At 39.0% G+C, this 25,272-nt stretch overlaps 1 protein-coding gene across 5 annotated transcripts in view; it reads left to right on the top strand.

Moving 5' to 3' along the window:
• LOC123873606 (rap1 GTPase-activating protein 1) overlaps window positions 1–25,272 on the top strand; it is a 375,763-nt gene that overhangs the window by 140,174 nt on the left and 210,317 nt on the right. The gene's annotated exons all lie outside the window — the stretch shown is intronic.

The raw sequence follows: 25,272 nt of genomic DNA, 5'->3' as shown, positions 1-25,272 counted from the left end.
GGCGGCTGACGTTGTGTGTTGGCGTTTGCGATCGACCTGTCGATGGCAGACTCAAAAGCAAACGCAGCAGGTCGTCAACAAAGTGTACCTATTTCATCTGTAAGAACTCTTTAGGGCTATAGTTTTTTCCGGCTGTGGGAACTCACCCCTTCTTCGACTCAGGTCAAGCCTACAAACTTTTGGCTTTAGGTTAACCAATAGCTTTTTCTGTTACGAAGTTTTCAGTAACAGCCCAGAGCAGACAGCATAATTTTTTTTTTATTTTTTTTATTTAAAGACACAAAAAATCCTTATAGACTATATCTCGCGAAACTGCGCCGCAGTTTGTTGTTGTTGATGATGTTACGCCCCTGTGCCTCAAAGAACATGTAAAGCCGTGTGTCTTCTGCCTCATCTCCCTCAGATTATGTCGGATTACCATACCCTTAGAGTCTGCTCCTGGGTTTACACTTTACTTACACACTTCTTAACTTGAGATTCGCTGCCTTGGCCGAAATCCGAAAAGGGGAGATTATTAGGTAACATGTGAAGTCGAGTCAGCTTTTCATGATTGATTAGCCATCTGTATAACCAATTAATTACTACGTCCCGTTGGTGTAATATTTCATTTGTATGTGATTCAGCTTACAGCTCACTACATTGGTATATGTATTTCTTTTTTTGCGTCTGGTCATTGGATTTTTTGAATTGATCCCAATTAATGATCGATAATTTTATGTATCCGTAAGTGATTGACTCACATTACGAATAATTGACTACTGTGCATTAATTGTAGTGATATTGTGTGGGATAAATGGTAAAGAAACGGTATGTAGGTGCTAGATCTCGTCCCACACCCGAAACCCATTTTAACATTTGAGACATTGACATAGTCTCTGACCCTCTGATAAAGCCTAACCTAACCTAACCTGAAAAAAAAAAAACATACACATTTCCATCAAAGTCAAGTTTTGCGGTACCACGTTAAATTAATTAGAAAAGCATGAGAAAAGTATACATAATAGTAGTTTAGAAAGCATCAGCATCATCATATAATGACAGTTGTAAAATGAAGCATTTTTCGGTAATGACCTCTTCACCTAACATACCAAAGGGGTATTCATACAAGAATGCCAAAGGCAGTTTCATAGTACACATTATAGAGCCTCAATAGCTTAACGGTTGTGGAGCGGACTGAATTCCGAAAGGTCGGCGGTTCAAAGCCCACCCGTTGCACTATTGTCGTACCTACTTCTAGCATAAGCTTTACGCTTAATTGGAGGGGAAAGGGGAATATTAGTCATTAATACCATGACTAATTTTTGTTTTAAAATAGTAGCGATTCAAGAACATGCAATGTCTGAGGCCTGAGCGGTGTCGCGAATTTAGTGATCGAATTTTTTTTTTTTCAATGACAAGTTAGCCTTTGACTGCGATCTGTCTACGATAGTCTCTGGTCACAATTTGTGAACGATAGAGAAACGCTGAATTAGTACTTGCTTAATGAAAGTTCTTCATAATATACCTACTCAAAGTAAAAGTAAAGTAAAAGTGTTCTTTATTGTACACCAAATTTACATAGTAATGTAAGTAATTATACAAAATAGATTTTTGTACAATAGGCGGCCTTATTGCTAAAATAGCGATCTTTTCCAGGCAACCTTAGGGTAGAGAGAGGATATAATAGAAACTAGTGTTTTGCTCGGTGCGCGAGCTGCTAAAGCAGCTCGCGTGACGTGGTTATGTTAACTTTATTATATTTAACCAAATTGATTTATTAAGATACACAATTCACCACAAAACGACACCCATATCAATTTTTTCTTAAAAAGTGCATGTCCGCCATCTTGGATTTCAAAATAAATGTCGTTATCAAAATCAGCGCCCTGGAAAACTCCGAAAACGACATCCATATCATTTTTTGTAAAAATGGGGTAGTTGAGGTTAATAAAGTAGGGTGCGTGGGTGCGCGGACCACTAAAGTGGTCCGCGAGCATGCAGAGTTTGTTTCACCGAGTAGACCTTCGGACCCTGATCATCTTTTGCCAAGAAACCATTCTTCCATCTTTTATAGCCTCCGAGATAGACACCGACGAAATTTGTACGGCGGCCATCTTGTTTTTCCAAAATTTTCCACTTTTTCTATTAATCGTTTACTACATTCTTCAAAGATTGCGAGTTTCAACGAAATCGGTTGGAAAACAAAAGAGTCACAAAAATCATATAGGCCGCCATCTTGTTTTTCTGAAATGTCATAATTTTTCCCTACTCGCCTCCCCCACCCAAACACATCTCCCCTACATTATCGTATCGTTTTCCGTCTCTTTCTAGGAGAATGAGACATTCAATATTCGCCATACAAAATGTATGGGAAAATAAATTCCGCCATTTTGAATTTTTTTTCTATTCATCGATTAGACCTTTGGATCCTGATCCTCTTTTGCCAAGAAACCGCACCTCCATCTTTTATACCCTCCGAGCTGGACGCCGGCGAAATTTGTATGGCGGCCATCTTTTCTTCGCCATTTTGAATTTTTTTTCAGCTTTTTGGCATTTGGATGATGTCATGAATGACATTTGGTCGAGCACCCCCCACCTATCTTCAATACCTTGAGCGGACCCTTCACCCGTCTCCGAAATCCTCAATCATCAGCTGTCTCCATAATTTTGGCTTACTAAGTTTTTGTTTTCTATACGATACCATCAGTGAAAAAAAAATTTTTCATACAAAATTTTACAGGAGTTTCTTAGTTGAAAATCTCGAAAATCTCCCCAAAAGTGGCAACACCGGTTGCATATCTCGATACTACCAGCCGAGATACACAATCGATTCATACATATTGACTTTCCAAAATGTTGCCAACTGCCTCAAAAACGTGATCAAAATTTCGAAAAATTCAAAAAAATACAAAATGGCCGCCAACTCGTTTTACAGAAATAAATTACAACGTTGTACAACTTTTCCAATAACTACAGGATATACCGCTTCCGATGACGTTGCAATCTCTCCTCTCGCTCGCACCCACGTGAAACGATCGCCCCTGAAAAAACACCACGTCGAAAATCACTTTTTCTTGATAAATTCCAGTGTTGCCAGTCTTCGGTGACAAAAGTACCCAAATGTCATTTGTACAAGCAAAACACGTAATCGCTCATACTCAGATTTTTCAAAAAGCCCGTATTTCGATTTTGTACAATTTCCCGAAAATCTTGAAATTTCCCCAAAAATGGGGTAATTTTTTTCCTCCAATCTATACCTCGAGCCTATACGTACAATCGCTTCAAAGAAGCCGAATCGCTCCGATGTTGCCAACTTTGGGATATTTAACTTTTAAAATTGCGTTTTTTCGTACCTCTAACCTAACGGCCGCCATGACAGCCGCCATCTTGAATTTTTAAAAACCACTCCCTTTCTGTCAAAATACAGGATAATCGTGGGCGAAATAGGAAAAAATAATTATCCTCAACTACCCCGTCTTGGATCTGTGGCGCCGCGGTTCGGGGTCGAAAAATCAAAATTTTGAAAACGCTACGATTCGGCCGCCATCTTGTTTTTTTAATTTTTTCGACATTTCCCATTAATCGTTTACTACTTTCTTCAAAGTTTGCAAAATTCGACGAAATCGGTTGGAAAACAACGGAGCTGCAAAAATCACGTCGGCCGCCATCTTGTTTTTCCGAAATGTCATAATTTTTCCCCAGTCGAATTCCCCACCCGAACACATTTCCCCTACATCATTATATCATTTTCCATCTCTTTCTAGGAGAACAATTATGTCAATGAGTCAGTGAGTGAGTGAGTGGTAATCGAGCTATATATAGTATAACTAGTGTTTTGCTCGGTGCGCGAGCTGCTAAAGCAGCTCACGTGACGTGGTAAGGTTAACTTTTATTATATAAAACCAAATTGATTTATTAAGATAATTCACCCCGAAAAACCCCATAAAATGACAGGCATTTCTATTTTTTGTAGAAAATGTAAGTCCGCCATCTTGGATTTAAAAATAAATGTCATTATCAAAATCAGCACCCTGGAAACCCTGAAAACGATATCCATATTATTTTTTGTAAATTAGGATAATAAGTTAGTAGGGTGCGTGGGTGCGCGGACCACTAAAGTGGTCCGCGAGCATGCAGCGTTTGTTCCACCGAGTAGACCTTCGGACTCTGATCATCTTTTGCCAAGAAACCACTCTTCCATCTTTTATAGCCTCCGAGATAGACACCGACGAAATTTGTACGGCGGCCATTTTGTTTTTCCAAAATTTTCCACTTTTTCTATTAATCGTTTAGTACATTCTTCAAAGATTGCGAGTTTCAACGAAATCGGTTGGAAAACAAAAGAGTTGCAAAAATCACGTCGGTCGCCATCTTGTTTTTCTGAAATTTCATAATTTTCCCCTACTCATATCGCGCATCCGAACATATCTCCCAAACATCAATGTATCGTTTTCCGTCTCTTTCTAGGAGAATGAGACATTCATAATCGCCATACAAAATGTATGGAAAAATAAATTCCGCCATTTTGAATTTTTTTTCTATTCATCGAGTAGACCTTCGGATCTTGATTCTCTTTTGCCAAGAAACCACACTTCCATCTTTTATACCCTCCGAGCTGGACACCGGTGAAATTTGTATGGCGGCCATCTTTTCTTCGCCATTTTGAATTTTTTTTCAGCTTTTTGGCAATTGGATGACGTCATGAATGACATTTGCTCGAGCACCCCCCACCTATCTTCAATACCTTAAGCGGACCCTTCACCCGTCTCCGATATCCTCAATCATCAGCTTTCTCCATAATTTTGGCTTACTAAGTTTTTGTTTTCTATATAACACCATCAGTGAAAAAAAAAATTTTCATACAAAATTTTACAGGAGTTTCTTAGTTGAAAATCTCGAAAATCTCCCCAAAACTGGCAACACCGGTTGCATATCTCCATACTGCCAGCCGAGATACACAATCGATTCATACATACTGACTTTCCAAAATGTTGCCAACTGCCTCAAAAACGTGATCAAAATTTCGAAAAGTTAAAAAAAATACAAAATGGCCGCCAACTTGTTTCACAGAAAGATTTTACACGGTTTCATATTTTTCCTATTAACTACAGGATATACCGCTCCCGATGACGTTTCAATCTTTCCTCTCGCTCGCACCCACGCGAAAGGGGATACCGTGAAAAAGACCGTGTCGAAAATCACTTTTACTTTGATAAATTCCAGTGTTGCCAGTCTCCGGTGACAAAAATACCCAAATGTCATTTGTACGAGCAAAACACGTTATCACTCATACTCGGATTTTGCTAAAAGTGCGTATTTCGATTTTTTACAATTTCCCGAAAATCTTGAAATTTCCCTGAAAATGGGGTAATTTTTTCCCACCGATCTATACCTCGAGCCTATACGTACAACCGCTTCATAGAAGCCGAATCGCTCCGATGTTGCCAACTTTGAGATATTTAACTTTGAAAATTGCGATTTTTCGTACCTCTAACATAATGGCCGCCACGACAGGCGCCATCTTGAATTTTTTAAAACCACTCCCGTTCTGTCAAAATACAGGATAATCGTGGGCGAAACACGAAAAAATAGTTATCCTCGACTACCCCGTCTTGGATCTGTGGCGCCGCGGTTCGGGGTCGAAAATTCAAAATTTTCAAAACGCTACGGTTCGGCCGCCATCTTGTTTTTCCATTTTTTTTCACATTTTCTATTAACCGTTTACTACTTTCTTTAAAGATTGTAAAATTCGATAAAATCGGTTGGAAAACAACGGAGCTGCAAAAATCACATCGGCCGCCATCTTGTTTTTCTGAAATGTCATAATTTTTCCCCAGTCGAATCCCCCATCCGAACACAACTCCCCTTCATCACTATATCATTTTCCGTCTCTTTCTAGGAGAACAATTATGTCAATGAGTGAGTCAGTGAGTGGTAATCGAGCTATATATAGTATAATAACTAGTGTTTTGCTCGGTGCGCGAGCTGCTAAAGCAGCTCGCGTGACGTGGGTATGTTAACTTTATTATATTTAATAACCCAATTTATTTATTAAGATACACAATTCATCACAAAAACCCACAAAACGACACCCATATCAATTTTTTTCTTAAAAAGTGCATGTCCGCCATCTTGGATTTCAAAATAAATGTCGTTATCAAAATCAGCACGCTAGAAAACTCTGAAAACGACATCCATATCATTTTTTGTAAAAACGGGGTAGTTGAGGTTAATAAAGTAGGTGCGTGGGTGCGCGGACCACTAAAGTGGTCCGCGAGCATGCAGAGTTTGTTCCACCGAGTAGACCTTCGGATCCTGATCACCTTTTGCCAAGAAACCACTCTTCCATCTTTTATAGCCTCCGAGATAGACAACGACGAAATTTATACGGCGGCCATCTTGTTTTTCCAATATTTTCCACTTTTTTTATTAATCGTTTACTACTTTCTTCAAAGGTTGCGAGTTTCAACGAAATCGGTTGGAAAACAAAAGAGTTGCAAAAATCACGTCGGTCGCCATCTTGTTTTTCTGAAATGTCATAATTTTTCCCTACTCGCCTCCCCCACCCGAACACATCTCTCCTACATTATTGTATCGTTTTCCGTCTCTTTCTAGGAGAATGAGACATTCAATATTCGCCATACAAAATGTATGGAAACATAAATTCCGCCATTTTGAATTTTTTTTCTATTCATCGAGTAGACCTTCGGACCCTGATCATCTCTTGCCAGGAAACCATACTTCCATCTTTTATACCCTCCGAGCTGGACGCCGGCGAAATTTGTATGGCGGCCATCTTTTCTTCGCCATTTTGAATTTTTTTCCAACTTTTTGGCAATTGGATGATGTCATGAATGACATTTGGTCGAGCACCCCCCACCTATCTTCAATACCTTGAGCGGACCCTCCACCCGTCTCCGACATCCTCGATCATCAGCTATTTCCAAATTTTTCCTCGATTTTTTTTTTTGTTTTCTATACGAAACCATCAGTGAAAAAAAAATTTTTCATACAAAATTTTACAGGAGGAGTTTTTGGGGAAAATCTCGAAAATCTCCCCAAATGTGGCAACACTGTTTACATATTTCGATACTGCTGGTTGAGTCACACAATCGATTGATACATGTCGACTTTCCAAAATGTTGCCAACTGCCTCAAAAACGTGATCACAATTTCGGAAAATTTGAAGAAAATACAAAATGGCCACCAACTCTTTTTGCAGAAGCAAATTAGATAATTTTACAACTTTCCTATTAACTACAGGATATACCGCTCCCGATGACGTTTCAATCTCTCCTCTCGCTCGCACCCACGCGAAATGATCGTCCCTGAAAAAAGACAATGTCGAAAATCACTTTTTTTTTTGATAAATTCCAGTGTTGCCAGTCTCCGGCGACAAAAATACGCAAATGTCATTTGTACGAGCAAAACACATAATCGCTCATACTCGGATTTTGCGAAAAGTCCGTATTTCGATTTTTTACATTTTCGCAAAAATCTTGAAATTTCCCAAAAAATGGGGTAATTTTTCCCCACCAATCTATACCTCAAGTTCATACTTACAACCGCTTCATAGAAGCCGAATCGCTCCGATGTCGCCAACTTTGAGATATTTAACTTTTAAAATTGCGATTTTTCGTACCTCTAACATAATGGCCGCCATGACAGCCGCCATCTTGAATTTTTAAAAACTACTCCCGTTCTGTCAAAATTCAGGATAATCCTAGACGAAACCAGAAAAAAATAATTATTATCAATTTCCCGTTTCGGATCTGCGGCGCCGCGGTTCGGGGTCGAAAATTCAAAATTTTCAAAACGCTACGGTTCGGCCGCCATCTTGTTTTTCCAATTTTTTCTACATTTTCTGTTAATCGTTTACTATTTTCTTCAAAGTTTGCAAAATTCAACGAAATCGGTTGGAAAACAACGGAGCTGCAAAAATCACACCGGCCGCCATCTTGTTTTTCTGAAATGTCATAATTTTTCCCCAGAGGGTTCCCGAAACCAAACACAACTCCCTTACATCACTATATCATTTTCCGTCTCCTTCTAGGAGAACAATTATGTCAATGAGTGAGTCAGTGAGTGGTAATTGAGCTATATATAGTATAACTAGTGTTTTGCTCGGTGCGCGAGCTGCTAAAGCAGCTCGCGTGACGTGGTAAGGTTAACTTTATTATATAAAACCAAATTGATTTATTAAGATAATTCACCCCGAAAAACCCCATAAAATGACAGGCATTTCTATTTTTTTGTAGAAAATGTAAGTCCACCATCTTGGATTTGAAAATAAATGTCATTATCAAAATCAGCACCCTGGAAAACCCTGAAAACGACATCCATATTACTTTTTGTAGATTAGGATAATAATTTAGTAGGGTGCGTGGGTGCGCGGACCACTAAAGTGGTCCGCGAGCATGCAGAGTTTGTTCCACCGAGTAGTCCTTCGGACCCTGATCATCTTTTGCCAAGAAACCACTCTTCCATCTTTTATAGCCTCCGAGATAGACATCGACGAAATTTATACGGCGGCCATCTTGTTTTTCCAAAATTTTCCACTTTTTCTATTAATCATTTACTACATTCTTCAAAGATTGCGAGTTTCAACGAAATCGGTTGGAAAACAAAAGAGTTGTAAAAATCATATAGGCCGCCATCTTGTTTTTCTGAAATGTCATAATTTTCCCCTACTCATATCACGCATCCAAACATATCTTCCATACATCAATGTATCGTTTTCCGTCTCTTTCTAGGAGAATGAGACATTCATAATCGCCATACAAAATGTATGGAAAAATAAATTCCGCCATTTTGAATTTTTTTTCTATTCATCGAGTAGACCTTCGGATCCTGATCATCTCTTGCCAAGAAACCTCACTTCCATCTTTTATACCCTCCGAGCTTGACACCAGCGAAATTTGTATGGCGGCCATCTTTTCTTCGCCATTTTGAATTTTTTTCCAGCTTTTTGGCAATTGGATGACGTCATGAATGACATTTGCTCGAGCACCCCCCACCTATCTTCAATACCTTAAGCGGGCCCTTCACCCGTCTCCGATATCCTCAATCATCAGCTCTCTCCATAATTTTGGCTTACTAAGTTTTTGTTTTCTATATAACACCATCAGTGAAAAAAAAAATTTTCATACAAAATTTTACAGGAGTTTCTTAGTTGAAAATCTCGAAAATCTCCCCAAAACTGGCAACACCGGTTGCATATCTCCATACTGCCAGCCGAGATACACAATCGATTCATACATACTGACTTTCCAAAATGTTGCCAACTGCCTCAAAAACGTGATCAAAATTTCGAAAAATTAAAAAAAATACAAAATGGCCGCCAACTCGTTTCACAGAAAGATTTTACACGGTTTCATAATTTTCCTATTAACTACAGGATATACCGCGCCCGATGACGTTTCAATCTTTCCTCTCGCTCGCACCCACGCGAAAGGGGATACCGTGAAAAAGACCGTGTCGAAAATCACTTTTACTTTGATAAATTCCAGTGTTGCCAGTCTCCGGTGACAAAAATACCCAAATGTCATTTGTACGAGCAAAACACGTAATCACTCATACTCGGATTTTGCTAAAAGTGCGTATTTCGATTTTTTACAATTTCCCGAAAATCTTGAAATTTCCCTAAAAATGGGGTAATTTTTTCCCACCGATCTATACCTCGAGCCTATACGTACAACCGCTTCATAGAAGCCGAATCGCTCCGATGTTGCCAACTTTGAGATATTTAACTTTTAAAATTGCGTTTTTCCGTACCTCTAACATAATGGCCGCCACGACAGCCGCCATCTTGAATTTTTAAAAATCACTCCCATTTTGTCAAAATAGAGGATAATCGTGGGCGAAACCAAAAAAAAATATTATCCTCGATTACCCCGTCTCGGATCTGTGGCGCCGCGGTTCGGGGTCGAAAAATCAAAATTTTCAAAACGCTGCGGCTCGGCCGCCATCTTGTTTTTCCAATTTTTTCTACATTTTCTATTAACCGTTTACTACTTTCTTTAAAGATTGCAAAATTAAACGAAATCGGTTGGAATACAACGGAGCTGCGAAAATCACCTCGGCCGCCATCTTGTTTTTCCAAAATGTCATAATTTTTCCCCAGAGGGTTCCCGAAACCGAACACATCTCCCCTACATCATTATATCATTTTCCGTCTCTTTCTAGGAGAACAATTATGTCAATGAGTGAGTGAGTGAGTGAGTGGTAATCGAGCTATATATAGTATAACTAGTTTTTTGCTCGGTGCGCGAGCTGCTTAAGCAGCTCACGTGACGTGGTAAGGTTAACTTTATTATACTAAACCAAATTTATTTATTAAGATACACAAATTACGCCGAAAACCCCATAAAACAACACCTATATCAATTTTAATTTAAAAGTGCACGCCCACCATCTTGGATTTCAAAATAAATGTCGTTATCAAAATCAGCACCCTGGAAAACTCTGAAAACGACATCCATATCATTTTTTGTAAAAACGGGGTAGTTGAGGTTAATAAAGTAGGGTGCGTGGGTGCGCGGACCACTAAAGTGGTCCGCGAGCATGCAGAGTTTGTTCCACCGAGTAGACCTTCGGACCCTGATCATCTTTTGCCAAGAAACCACTCTTCCATCTTTTATAGCCTCCGAGATAGACACCGACGAAATTTGTACGGCGGCCATCTTTTCTTCGCCATTTTGAATTTTTTTCCAGCTTTTTGGCAATTGGATGACGTCATGAATGACATTTGCTCGAGCACCCCCCACCTATCTTCAATACCTTAAGCAGGCCCTTCACCCGTTTCCGATATCCTCAATCATCAGCTCTCTCCATAATTTTGGCTTACTAAGTTTTTGTTTTCTATCTGACAACATCAGTGAAAAAAAAAATTTTCATACAAAATTTTACAGGAGTTTCTTAGTTGAAAATCTCGAAAATCTCCCCAAAAGTGGCAACACCGGTTGCATATCTCCATACTGCAAGCCGAGATACACAATCGATTCATACATACTGACTTTCCAAAATGTTGCCAACTGCCTCAAAAACGTGGTCAAAATTTCGAAAAATTAAAAAAAATACAAAATGGCCGCCAACTCGTTTCACAGAAAGATTTTACACGGTTTCATAATTTTCCTATTAACTACAGGATATACCGCGCCCGATGACGTTTCAATCTTTCCTCTCGCTCGCACCCACGCGAAAGGGGATACCGTGAAAAAGACCGTGTCGAAAATCACTTTTACTTTGATAAATTCCAGTGTTGCCAGTCTCCGGTGACAAAAATACCCAAATGTCATTTGTACGAGCAAAACACGTAATCACTCATACTCAGATTTTGCTAAAAGTGCGTATTTCGATTTTTTACAATTTCCCGAAAATCTTGAAATTTCCCTAAAAATGGGGTAATTTTTTCCCACCGATCTATACCTCGAGCCTATACGTACAACCGCTTCATAGAAGCCGAATCGCTCCGATGTTGCCAACTTTGAGATATTTAACTTTTAAAATTGCGTTTTTTCGTACCTCGAACAAAACGGCCGCCATGACAGCCGCCATCTTGAATTTTTAAAAACCACTCCCGTTCTGTCAAAATACAGGATAATTGTGGGAGAAACCAAGAAAAGTAATTATCCTCGATTACCCCGTTTCGGATCTGTGGCGCCGCGGTTCGGGGTCGAAAAATGAAAATTTTGAAAACGCTACGGCTCGGCCGCCATCTTGTTTTTCCAATTTTTTCCACATTTTCTGTTAATCATTTACTACTTTCTACAAAGTTTTCAAAATTCAACAAAATCGATTAGAAAACAACGGAGCTGCAAAAATCACATCGGCCGCCATCTTGTTTTTCTGAAATGTCATAATTTTTCCCCAGTCGAATCCCCCATCCGAACACAACTCCCCTTCATCACTATATCATTTTCCGTCTCTTTCTAGGAGAACAATTATGTCAATGAGTGAGTGAGTGAGTGAGTGGTAATCGAGCTATATATAGTATAATAACTAGTGTTTTGCTCGGTGCGCGAGCTGCTAAAGCAGCTCGCGTGACGTGGTTAGGTTGATAAGTATTAAAACGAATTTATTTATTAAGATTCAAAATTCACCTCAAAAACACCATAAAACGACACCCATATCGATTTTTTTCTTAAAAAATGCATGACCGCCATCTTGGATTTCAAAATAAATGTCGTTATCAAAATCAGCACCCTGGGAAACTCTGAAAACGACATCCATATCATTTTTTATAAAAACGGGGTAGTTGAGGTTAATAAAGTAGGGTGCGTGGGTGCGCGGACCACTAAAGTGGTCCGCGAGCATGCAGAGTTTGTTCCATTGAGTAGACCTCCGGACCCTGATCATCTTTTGCGAAGAAACCACTCTTCCATCTTTTATAGCCTCCGAGATAGACAACGACGAAATTTGTACGGCGGCCATCTTGTTTATCCAAAATTTTCCACTTTTTTTATTAATCGTTTACTACTTTCTTCATAGGTTGCGAGTTTCAACAAAATCGGTTGGAAAACAAAAGAGTTTCAAAAATCACGTCGGTCGCCATCTTGTTTTTCTGAAATGTCATAATTTTCCCCTACTCGCCTCCCCCACCCGAACACATCTCTCCTACATTATCGTATCGTTTTCCGTCTCTTTCTAGGAGAATGAGACATTCAATATTCGCCATACAAAATGTATGGGAAAATAAATTCCGCCATTTTGAATTTTTTTTCTATTCATCGAGTAGACCTTCGGACCCTGATCCTCTTTTGTCAAGAAACCAAACCTCCATCTTTTATACCCTCCGAGCTGGACGCTGGCGAAATTTGTATGGCGGCCATCTTTTCTTCGCCATTTTGAATTTTTTTTCAGCTTTTTGGCAATTGGATGATGTCATGAATGACATTTGGTCGAGCACCCCCCACCTATCTTCAATACCTTAAGCGGGCCCTCCACCCGTCTCCGAAACCCTCAATCATCAGCTCTCTCCATAATTTTGGCTTACTAACTTTTTGTTTTCTATACGACACCATCAGTGAAAAAAAAATTTTTCATACAAAATTTCACAGGAGTTTCTTAGTTGAAAATCTCGAAAATCTCCCCAAAAGTGGCAACACCGGTTGCACATCTCGATACTGCCAGCCGAGATACACAATTGATTCATACATATTGACTTTCCAAAATGTTGCCAACTGCCTCAAAAACGTGATCAAAATTTCGAAAAATTAAAAAAAATACAAAATGGCCGCCAACTCGTTTCACAGAAAAATTTTACATGGTTTCGTAATTTTTCTATTAACTACAGGATATACCGCTCCCGATGACGTTTCAATCTCTCATCTCGCTCGCACCCACGCGAAAGGGGATACCGTGAAAAAGACCGTGTCGAAAATAGCTTTTACTTTGATAAATTCCAGTGTTGCCAGTCCTTGGCGACAAAAATACCCGAATGTCATTTCCACAAGCAAAATACGTTATCGCTCATACTCGGATTTTGCTAAAAGTGCGTATTTCGATTTTTTACAATTTCCCGAAAATCTTGAAATTTCCCTAAAAATGGGGTAATTTTTTTTCTCCAATTTATACCTCAAGCCTATACGTACAATCGTTTCATAGAAGCCGAATCGCTCCGATGTTGCCAACTTTGAGATATTCGAATTTTAAAATTGCGTTTTTTCGTACCTCGAACAAAACGGCCGCCATGACAGCCGCCATCTTGAATTTTTAAAAACCACTCCCATTCCGTCAAAATTCAGGATAATCGTAGACGAAACCAGAAAAAAATTATTAGTTTCAATTTCCCGTTTCGGATCTGTGGCGCCGCGGTTCGAGGTCGAAAAATCAAAAATTTTAAAACGCTACGGCTCGGCCGCCATTTTGTTTTTCAAATTTTTTCCATATTTTCTGTTAACCATTTACTACATTATTTAATAGTTGCGAGTTTGAACGGAGTCCCTTAAAAAACAAAGGAGCTGCAAAAATCTTGACGGCCGCCATCTTGTTTTTCTGAAATGTCATAATTTTTCCCCAGAGGGTTTCCGAATCCAAACACAACTCCCCCACATCATTATATCATTTTCCGTCTCTTTCTAGGAGAACAATTATGTCAATGAGTGAGTCAGTGAGTCAGTGAGTGGTAATCGAGCTATATATAGTATAATAACTAGTGTTTTGCTCGGTGCGCGAGCTGCTAAAGCAGCTCGCGTGACGTGGTTAGGTTGATAAGTATTAAAACGAATTTATTTATAAAGATTCAAAATTCACCCCAAAAACACCATAAAACGACACCCATATCGATTTTTTTCTTAAAAAATGCATGACCGCCATCTTGGATTTCAAAATAAATGTCGTTATCAAAATCAGCACCCTGGGAAACTCTGAAAACGACATCCATATCATTTTTTATAAAAATGGGGTAGTTGAGGTTAATAAAGTAGGGTGCGTGGGTGCGCGGACCACTAAAGTGGTCCGCGAGCATGCAGTGTTTGTTTCACCGAGTAGACCTTCGGACTCTGATCATCTTTTTCCAAGAAACCACTCTTCCATCTTTTATATCCTCCGAGATAGACACCGACGAAATTTGTACGGCGGCCATCTTGTTTTTCCAAAATTTTCCATTTTTTCTATTAATCGTTTACTACTTTCTTCAAAGATTGCGAGTTTGAACGAAATCGGTTGGAAAACAAAAGAGTTGCAAAAATCATATAGGCCGCCATCTTGTTTTTCTGAAATGTCATAATTTTTCCCTACTCATATCGCGCACCAAAACATATCTCCCGAATATCATTGTATCGTTTTCTCGCTCTTTCTACGAGAATGAGACATTCAATATTCGCCATACAAAATGTATGGGAAAATAAATTCCGCCATTTTGAATTTTTTTTCTATTCATCGAGTAGACCTTTGGATTCTGATCCTCTTTTGCCAAGAAACCGCACCTCCATCTTTTATACCCTCCGAGCTGGACGCCGGCGAAATTTGTATGGCGGCCATCTTTTCTTCGCCATTTTGAATTTTTTTTCAGCTTTTTGGCAATTGGATGATGTCATGAATGACATTTGGTCGAGCACCCCCCACCTATCTTTAATACCTTGAGCGGACCCTTCACCCGTCTCCGACATCCTCGATCATCAGCTATTTCCAAATTTTTCCTCGATTTTTTTTTAATTTTCTATACGAAACCATCAGTGGAAAAAAAATTTTCATACAAAATTTTACAGGAGGAGTTTTTGGGGAAAATTTCGAAAAACTCCCCAAATGTGGCAACACCGTTTACATATTTCGATACTGCTGGTTGAGTCACACAATCGATTGATACATGTCGACTTTCCAAAATGTTGCCAACTGCTTCAAAAACGTGGTCAAAATTTCGAAAAATTAAAAAAAATACAAAATGGCCGCCAACTCGTTTCACAGAAAGATTTTACACTGTTTCATAATTTTCCTATTAACTACAGGATATACCGCTCCCGATCACGTTTCAATCTCTCATCTCGCTCGCACCCACGCGATAGGGGATACCGTGAAAAAGACCGTGTCGAAAATCACTTTTTCTTTGATAAATTCCAGTGTTGCCAGTCTCCGGCGACAAAAATACCGAAATGTCATTTGTATGATCAAAACACATAATCGCTCATACTCGGATTTTGCGAAAAGTCCGTATTTCAATTTTTTTCAATTTCCCGAAAATCTTGAAATTTCCCCAAAAAATGGGGTAATTTTTTTCCTCCAATCTATACCTCAAGCCTAAACGTACAATCGCTTCATAGAAGCCGAATCGCTCCGATGTTGTCAACCTTGGGATATTTAACTTTTAAAATTGCGTTTTTTCGTACCTCTAACTTAACGGCCGCCATGACAGCCGCCACCTTGAATTTTTAAAAACCACTCCCGTTTTGTCAAAATACAGGATAATCGTGGGCGAAACCAGAAAAAATAATTATCCTCGATTACCCCGTTTCGGATCTGTGGCGCCGCGGTTAGGGATCGAAAAATGAAAATTTTGAAAACGCTCCAGCTCGGCCGCCATTTTGTTTTTCCAATTTTTTCTACCTTTTCTATTAACCGTTTACTACTTTCCTAAATAGTTGCGAGTTTAAACAAAATCGGTTGGAAAACAACGGAGCTGCAAAAATCACGTCGGCCGCCATCTTGTTTTTCCGAAAAGTCATAATTTTTCCCCAGAGGGTTCCCGAATCCAAACACATCTCCTCTACATCACTATATCATTTTCCTTCTCTTTCTAGGAGAACAATTATGTCAATGAGTCAGTCAGTGAGTGGTAATCGAGCTATATATAGTATAACTAGTTTTTGCTCGGTGCGCGAGCTGCTAAAGCAGCTCACGTGACGTGGTTGGGTTAACTTTATTATACTAAACCAAATTTATTTATTAAGATACACGATTCACCTCAAAAAACCCACAAAACGACACCCATATCAATTTTTTTCTTAAAAAGTGCATGTCCACCATCTTGGATTTGAAAATGAATATTGTTATCAAAACCAGCACACTGGAAAACTCTGAAAACGACATCCATATCATTTTTTGTAAAAACGGGGTAGTTGAGGTTAATAAAGTAGGGTGCGTGGGTGCGCGGACCACTAAAGTGGTCCGCGAGCATGCAGAGATTGTTTCGCAATTAGACCTTCAGATCCCGATCATTTTTTGCCAAGAAACCACTCTTCCATCTTTTATAGCCTCCGAGATAGACACCGACGAAATTTGTACGGCGGCCATCTTATTTTTCCAAAATTTTCCACTTTTTTTATTAATCGTTTACTACATTCTTCAAAGATTGCGAGTTTCAACGAAATCGGTTGGAAAACAAAAGAGTTGCAAAAATCATATAGGCCGCCATCTTGTTTTTCTGAAATGTCATAATTTTCCCCTACTCATATCGCGCATCCGAACATATCTCCCATACATCAATGTATCGTTTTCTGTCTCTTTCTAGGAGAATGAGACATTCAATATTCGCCATACAAAATGTATGGAAAAATAAATTCCGCCATTTTGAATTTTTTTTTTGTTCATCGAGTAGACCTTCAGATCCTGATCCTCTTTTGCCAAGAAACCACACTTCCATCTTTTATACCCTCCGAGCTGGACACCGGCGAAATATGTATGGCGGCCATCTTTTCTTCGCCATTTTGAATTTTTTTTCAGCTTTTTGGCAATTGGATGACGTCATGAATGACATTTGCTCGAGCACCCCCCACCTATCTTCAATACCTTAAGCGGGCCCTTCACCCGTCTCCGATATCCTCAATCATCAGCTCTCTCCATAATTTTGGCTTACTAAGTTTTTGTTTTCTATATAACACCATCAGTGAAAAAAAATTTTTCATACAAAATTTTACAGGAGTTTCTTAGTTGAAAATCTCGTAAATCTCCCCAAAAGTGGCAACACTGTTTCTATATTTCGATATTGCCGGCTGAGTCACACAATCGATTCATACATATTGACTTTCCAAAATGTTGCCAACTGCCTCAAAAACGTGATCAAAATTTCGAAAAATTAAAAAAAATACAAAATGGCCGCCAACTTGTTTCACAGAAAGATTGTACACGGTTTCATAATTTTCCTATTAACTACAGGATATACCGCGCCCGATGACGTTTCAATCTTTCCTCTCGCTCGCACCCACGCGAAAGGGGATACCGTGAAAAAGACCGTGTCGAAAATCACTTTTACTTTGATAAATTCCAGTGTTGCCAGTCTCCGGTGACAAAAATACCCAAATGTCATTTGTACGAGCAAAACACGTAATCACTCATACTCGGATTTTGCTAAAAGTGCGTATTTCGATTTTTTACAATTTCCCGAAAATCTTGAAATTTCCCTTAAAATGGGGTAATTTTTTCCCACCGATCTATACCTCGAGTCTATACGTACAACCGCTTCATAGAAGCCGAATCAATCCGATGTTACCAACTTTGAGATATTTAACTTTTAAAATTGCGTTTTTTCGTACCTCGAACAAAACGGCCGCCACGACAGCCGCCATCTTGAATTTTTTGAAACCACTCGCGTTATGTCAAAATACAGGATAATCGTGGGCGAAATCAAAAAAAAAAATTATCCTCGATTACCCCGTTTCGGATCTGTGGCGCCGCGGTTCGGGGTCGAAAAATCAAAATTTTCAAAACGCTACGGCTCGGCCGCCATCTTGTTTTTACAATTTTTTCCACATTTTTTGTTAACCATTTACTACATTCTTTAATAGTTGCGAGTTTGAACGGAATCCCTTAAAAAATAAAGGAGCCGCAAAAATCACGGCGGCTGCCATCTTGTTTTTCCGAAATGTCATAATTTTTCCCCAGTCGACTCCCCCACCCAAACACATCTCCCCTACATTATTATATCATTTTCCTTCTCTTTCTAGGAGAACAATTATGTCAATGAGTGAGTGAGTGGTAATTGAGCTATATATAGTATAACTAGTATTTTGCTCGGTGCGCGAGCTGCTAAAGCAGCTCGCGTGACGTGGTTAGGTTTATGAGTTGTATTAAACCGATTTTTTTTATTAAGATACACAAATTACCCCGAAAACCCCATAAAACGACACTTATATCAATTTTTTTCTTAAAAAGTGCACGCCCGCCATCTTGGATTTAAAAATAAATGTCGTTATCAAAATCAGCACCCTGGAAAACTCTGAAAACAACATCCATATCATTTTTTGTAAAAACGGGGTAGTTGAGGTTAATAAAGTAGGGTGCGTGGGTGCGCGGACCACTAAAGTGGTCCGCGAGCATGCAGAGTTTGTTTCACCGAGTAGACCTTCGGACCCTGATCATCTTTTGCCAAGAAACCACTCTTCCATCTTTTATAGCCTCCGAGATAGACACCGACGAAATTTGTACGGCGGCCATCTTGTTTTTCCAAAATTTTCCACTTTTTCTATTAATCGTTTACTACATTCTTCAAAGATTGCGAGTTTCAACGAAATCGGTTGGAAAACAAAAGAGTCGCAAAAATCATACAGGCCGCCATCTTGTTTTTCTGAAATGTCATAATTTTTGCCCTACTCGCCTCCCCCACCCAAACACATCTCTCCTACATTATTGTATCGTTTTCCGTCTCTTTCTAGGAGAATGAGACATTCAATATTCGCCATACAAAATGTATGTAAAAATAAATTCCGCCATTTTGAATTTTTTTTCTATTAATCGAGTAGACCTTCGGACCCTGATCATCTCTTGCCAAGAAACCACACTTCCATCTTTTATACCCTCCGAGCTGGACGCCGGCAAAATTTGTATGGCGGCCATCTTTTTTTCGTCATTTTGAATTTTTTTTCAGCTTTTTGGCAATTGGATGACGTCATAAATGACATTTGGTCGAGCACCCCCCACCTATCTTCAATACCTTGAGCGGACCCATCACCCGTCTCCGACATCCTCGATCATCAGCTATTTCCAAATTTTTCCTCGATTTTTTTTTTGTTTTCTATACGAAACCATCAGTGGGAAAAAAAATTTCATACAAAATTTTACAGGAGGAGTTTTTGGGGAGAATCTCGAAAATCTCCCCAAATGTGGCAACACTGTTTACATATTTCGATACTGCTGGTTGAGTCACACAATCGATTGATACATGTCGACTTTCCAAAATGTTGCCAACTGCCTCAAAAACGTGATCAAAATTTCGAAAAATTAAAAAAAATACAAAATGGCCGCCAACTCGTTTCACAGAAAGATTTTAGACGGTTTCATAATTTTCCTATTAACTACAGGATATACCGCGCCCGATGACGTTTCAATCTTTCCTCTCGCTCGCACCCACGCGAAAGGGGATACCGTGAAAAAGACCGTGTCGAAAATCACTTTTACTTTGATAAATTCCAGTGTTGCCAGCCTCCGGCAGTAAAAATACCCAAATGTCATTTGTACGAGCAAAACACGTAATCACTCATACTTGAGTTTTGCTAAAAGTGCGTATTTCGATTTTTTACAATTTCCCGAAAATCTTGAAATTTCCCTAAAAATGGGGTAATTTTTTCCCACCGATCTATACCTCGAATCTATACGTACAACCGCTTCATAGAAGTCGAATCGCTCCGATGTTGCCAACTTTGAGATATATAACTTTTAAAATTGCATTTTTTCGTACCTCGAACAAAACGGCCGCCATGACAGCCGCCATCTTGAATTTTTTAAAACCACTCCCGTTCTGTCAAAATACAGGATAAACGTGGGCGAAACACGAAAAAATAGTTATCCTCGACTACCCCGTCTCGGATCTGTGGCGCCGCGGTTCGGGGTCGAAAAATCAAAAATTTTGAAACGCTACGACTCAGCCGCCATCTTGTTTTTCCAATTTTTTCGACATTTTCTGTTAATCATTTACTACTTTCTTCAGAGTTTCCAAAATTCGACGAAATCGGTTGGAAAACAACGGAGCTGCAAAAATCACGTCGGCCGCCATCTTGTTTTTCTGAAATGTCATAATTTTTCCCCAGAGGGTTCCCGAAACCGAACACAACTCCCCCACATCACTATATCATTTTCCGTCTCCTTCTAGGAGAACAATTATGTCAATGAGTCAGTGAGTCAGTGAGTGGTAATCGAGCTATATATAGTATAACTAGTGTTTTGCTCGGTGCGCGAGCTGCTAAAGCAGCTCACGTGACGTGGTAAGGTAAACTTTATTATATAAAACCAAATTGATTTATTAAGATACATAATTCACCCCGAAAAACCCCATAAAATGACAGGCATTTCTATTTTTTGTAGAAAATGTAAGTCCGCCATCTTGGATTTGAAAATAAATGTCATTATCAAAATCAGCACCCTGAAAAACCCTGAAAACGATATCCATATTATTTTTTGTAAATTAGGATAATAATTTAGTAGGGTGCGTGGGTGCGCGGACCACTAAAGTGGTCCACGAGCATGCAGAGTTTGTTTCACCGAGTAGACCTTCGGATCCTGATCATCTTTTGCCATCAAACCACTCTTCCATCTTTTATAGCCTCCGAGATAGACACCGACGAAATTTGTACGGCGGCCATCTTGTTTTTCCAAAAAATTCCACTTTTTCTATCAATCGTTTACTACTTTCTTCAAAGATTGCGAGTTTCAACGAAATCGGTTGGAAAACAAAAGAGTTGCAAAAATCACGTCGGCCGCCATCTTGTTTTTCTGAAATGTCATAATTTTTCCCTACTTGCTTCCACCAGCCAAACACATCTGTCCTACATTATCGTATCGTTTTCCGTCTCTTTCTAGGAGAATGAGACATTCAATATTCGCCATACATTTTCTATGGGGAAAAAAAATCCGCCATTTTGAATTTTTTTTCTATTCATCGAGTAGACCTTCGGACCCTGATCATCTCTTGCCCAGAAACCACACTTCCATCTTTTATACCCTCCGAGCTGGACACCGGCGAAATTTGTATGGCGGCCATCTTTTCTTCGCCATTTTGAATTTTTTTTCAGCTTTTTGGCAATTGGATGACGTCATGAATGACATTTGCTCGAGCACCCCCCACCTATCTTCAATACCTTAAGCGGGCCCTCCACCCGTCTCCGAAACCATCAATCATCAGCTGTCTCCATAATTTTGGCTTACTAACTTTTTGTTTTCTATGCGATACCATCAGTGAAAAAAAAATTTTTCATACAAAATTTTACAGGAGTTTCTTAGTTGAAAATCTCGAAAATCTCCGCAAAAGTGGCAACACCGGTTGCATATTTCTATACTGACAGCCGAGATACACAATCGATTCATACATATTGACTTTCCAAAATGTTGCCAACTGCCTCAAAAACGTGATCAAAATTTCGAAAAATGAAAAAAAATACAAAATGGCCGCCAACTCGTTTCACAGAAAAATTTTACACGGTTTCATAATTTTCCTATTAACTACAGGATATACCGCGCCCGATGACGTTTCAATCTTTCGTCTCGCTCGCACCCACTCGAAAGGGGATACCGTGAAAAAGACCGTGTTGAAAATCACTTTTACCTTGATAAATTCCAGTGTTGCCAGTCTCCGGTGACAAAAATACCCAAATGTCATTTGTACGAGCAAAACACGTAATCACTCATACTCGGATTTTGCTTAAAGTGCGTATTTCTATTTTTTACAATTTCCCGAAAATCTTGAAATTTCCCTAAAAGTGGGGTAATTTTTTTCCTCCAATCTATACCCCGAGTCTAAACGTACAATCGCTTCATAGAAGCCGAATCGCTCCGATGTTGCCAACTTTGAGATATTCGAATTTTAAAATTGCGTTTTTTCATACCTCTAACATAACGGCCGCCATGACAGCCGCCATCTTGAATTTTTAAAAATCACTCCCATTCTGTCAAAATACAGGATAATTGTGGGCGAAACACGAAAAAATAATTATCCTCGACTACCCCGTCTCGGATCTGTGGCGCCGCGGTTAGGGGTCGAAAAATGAAAATTTTGAAAACGCTCCAGCTCAACCGCCATTTTGTTTTTCCAATTTTTTCTACTTTTTTTATTAATGTTTTACCAATTTCTTTAAAGATTGCAAAATTCAACGAAATCGGTTGGAAAACAACGGAGCTGCAAAAATCACCTCGGCCGCCATCTTGTTTTTCCGAAATGTCATAATTTTTCCCCAGAGGGTTCGCGAATCCGACCACATCTCCCCTACATCACTATATCATTTTCCTTCTCTTTCTAGGAGAACAATTATGTCAATGAGTGAGTGAGTGAGTGAGTGGTAATCGAGCTATATATAGTATAACTAGTGTTTTGCTCGGTGCGCGAGCTGCTAAAGCAGCTCGCGTGACGTGGTAAGGTTAACTTTTTATTATATAAAACCAAATTGATTTATTAAGATACATAATTCACCCCGAAATTCACCATAAAAAGACACCCATATCGATTTTTTTCTTAAAAAATGCATGTCCGCCATCTTGGATTTCAAAATAAATGTCGTTACCAAAATCAGCACCCTGGAAAACTCTGAAAACGACATCCATATCATTTTTTGTAATAACGGGGTAGTTGAGGCTAATAAAGTAGGGTGCGTGGGTGCGCGGACCACTAAAGTGGTCCGCGAGCATGCAGAGTTTGTTCCACCGAGTAGACCTTCGGACCCTGATCATCTTTTGCCAAGAAACCACTCTTCCATCTTTTATAGCCTCCGAGATAGACATCGACGAAATTTATACGGCGGCCATCTTGTTTTTCCAAAATTTTCCACTTTTCCTATTAATCGTTTACTACATTCTTCAAAGATTGCGAGTTTCAACGAAATCGGTTGGAAAACAAAAGAGTTGCAAAAATCACGTCGGCCGCCATCTTGTTTTTCTGAAATATCATAATTTTTCCCTACGCATATCGTGCACCCAAACATATCTCCCGAACATCATCGTATCGTTTATTGTTTCTTTCTAGGAGAATAAAACATAAAATATTCGCCATACAAAATGTATGGAAAAATAAATTCCGCCATTTTGAATTTTTTTTCTATTCATCGAGTAGACCTTTGGATTCTGATCCTCTTTTGTCAAGAAACCACACTTCCATCTTTTATACCCTCCGAGCTGGACGCCGGCAAAATTTGTATGGCGGCCATCTTTTTTTCGCCATTTTGAATTTTTTTTTCAGCTTTTTGGCAATTGGATGACGTCATGAATGACATTTGGTCGAACACCCCCCACCTATCTTCAATACCTTGAGCGGACCCTTCACCCGTCTCCGACATCCTCGATCATCAGCTATTTCCAAATTTTTCCTCGATTTTTTTTTTGTTTTCTATACGAAACCATCATTGAAAAAAAATAATTTCATACAAAATTTTACAGGAGGAGTTTTTGGGGAAAATCTCGAAAATCTCCCCAAATGTGGCAACACTGTTTACATATTTCGATACTGCTGGTTGAGTCACACAATCGATTGATACATGTCGACTTTCCAAAATGTTGCCAACTGCCTCAAAAACGTGATCAAAATTTCGAAAAATTAAAAAAAATACAAAATGGCCGCCAACTCGTTTCACAGAAAGATTTTACACGGTTTCATAATTTTCCTATTAACTACAGGATATGCCGCTTCCGATGACGTTTCAATCTTTCCTCTCGCTCGCACCCACGCGAAAGGGGATACCGTGAAAAAGACCATGCCAAAAATCACTTTTTCTTTGATAAATTCCAGTGTTGCCAGTCTCCGGCGACAAAAATACCCAAATGTCATTTGTACGAGCAAAACACGTAATCGCTCATACTCGGATTTTGCTAAAAGTGCGTATTTCGATTTTTTACAATTTCCCGAAAATCTTGAAATTTCCCTAAAAGTGGGGTAATTTTTTTCCTCCAATCTATACCCCGAGTCTATACGTACAATCGCTTCATAGAAACCGAATCGCTCCGATGTTGCCAACTTTGAGATATTTAACTTTTAAAGTTGCGTTTTTTCGTACCTCGAACAAAACGGCCTCCATGACAGCCGCCATCTTGAATTTTTAAAAACCACTCCCGTTCTGTTAAAATACAGGATAGTCGTGGGCGAAACCAAAAAAAATAATTATTCTCGATTACCCCGTTTCGGATCTGTGGCGCCGCGGTTCGGGGTCGAAAAATGAAAATTTTGAAAACGCTACGGCTCGGCCGCCATCTTGTTTTTCCAATTTTTTCCACATTTTCTGTTATTCATTTACTACTTTCTTCAAAGTTTGCAAAATTCAACAAAATCGGTTGGAAAACAACGGAGCTGCAAAAATCACATCGGCCGCCATCTTGTTTTTCTGAAATGTCATAATTTTTCCCCAGAGGGTTCCCGAATCCGAACACATCTCCCCTAAATCACTATATCATTTTCCTTCTCTTTCTAGGAGAACAATTATGTCAATGAGTGAGTGAGTCAGTGGTAATTGAGCTATATAATAATTAAAGAAAGCGGAAGGGGTGTGCTAATTAAATAAAGTAAATAAACATAATGTACGCATACGTAGTTACCACGTAGTTACCTATGCAATAAAAATTACCAAAAAAAATTTTTTTTCTTCCGTTACTTTAGTTTTCTGTTGTTTCTGTTATTTTATTTCTCTTTTGTTTCTGTAATTTATTGATTTTGGTGTTGCTGTTCTGTTTAATTTTTTGTTCTTTCTGTGTTTCTGTAATTTTTTCTGTTGTTTTTGTTATTTTATTGTTTGTTGTTTTTGTTATTGCTGTAAATTGCATTTTTTTAAATAGGGTAAAATGTGCAAAATAAATAAATGAGATATATTATATTAATAAATTAATAACCAAAAAATACGAGAGTGTGTGAAGTCTGCCAATTTGCACTTGGTAAACTATAGCCTAATTACGTCT

Source organism: Maniola jurtina, chromosome 17 (assembly GCF_905333055.1).
Source record: "Maniola jurtina chromosome 17, ilManJurt1.1, whole genome shotgun sequence".
Lineage (NCBI taxonomy): Eukaryota > Metazoa > Arthropoda > Insecta > Lepidoptera > Nymphalidae > Maniola > Maniola jurtina.
This window is presented reverse-complemented; position numbering and strand designations above follow the sequence as displayed.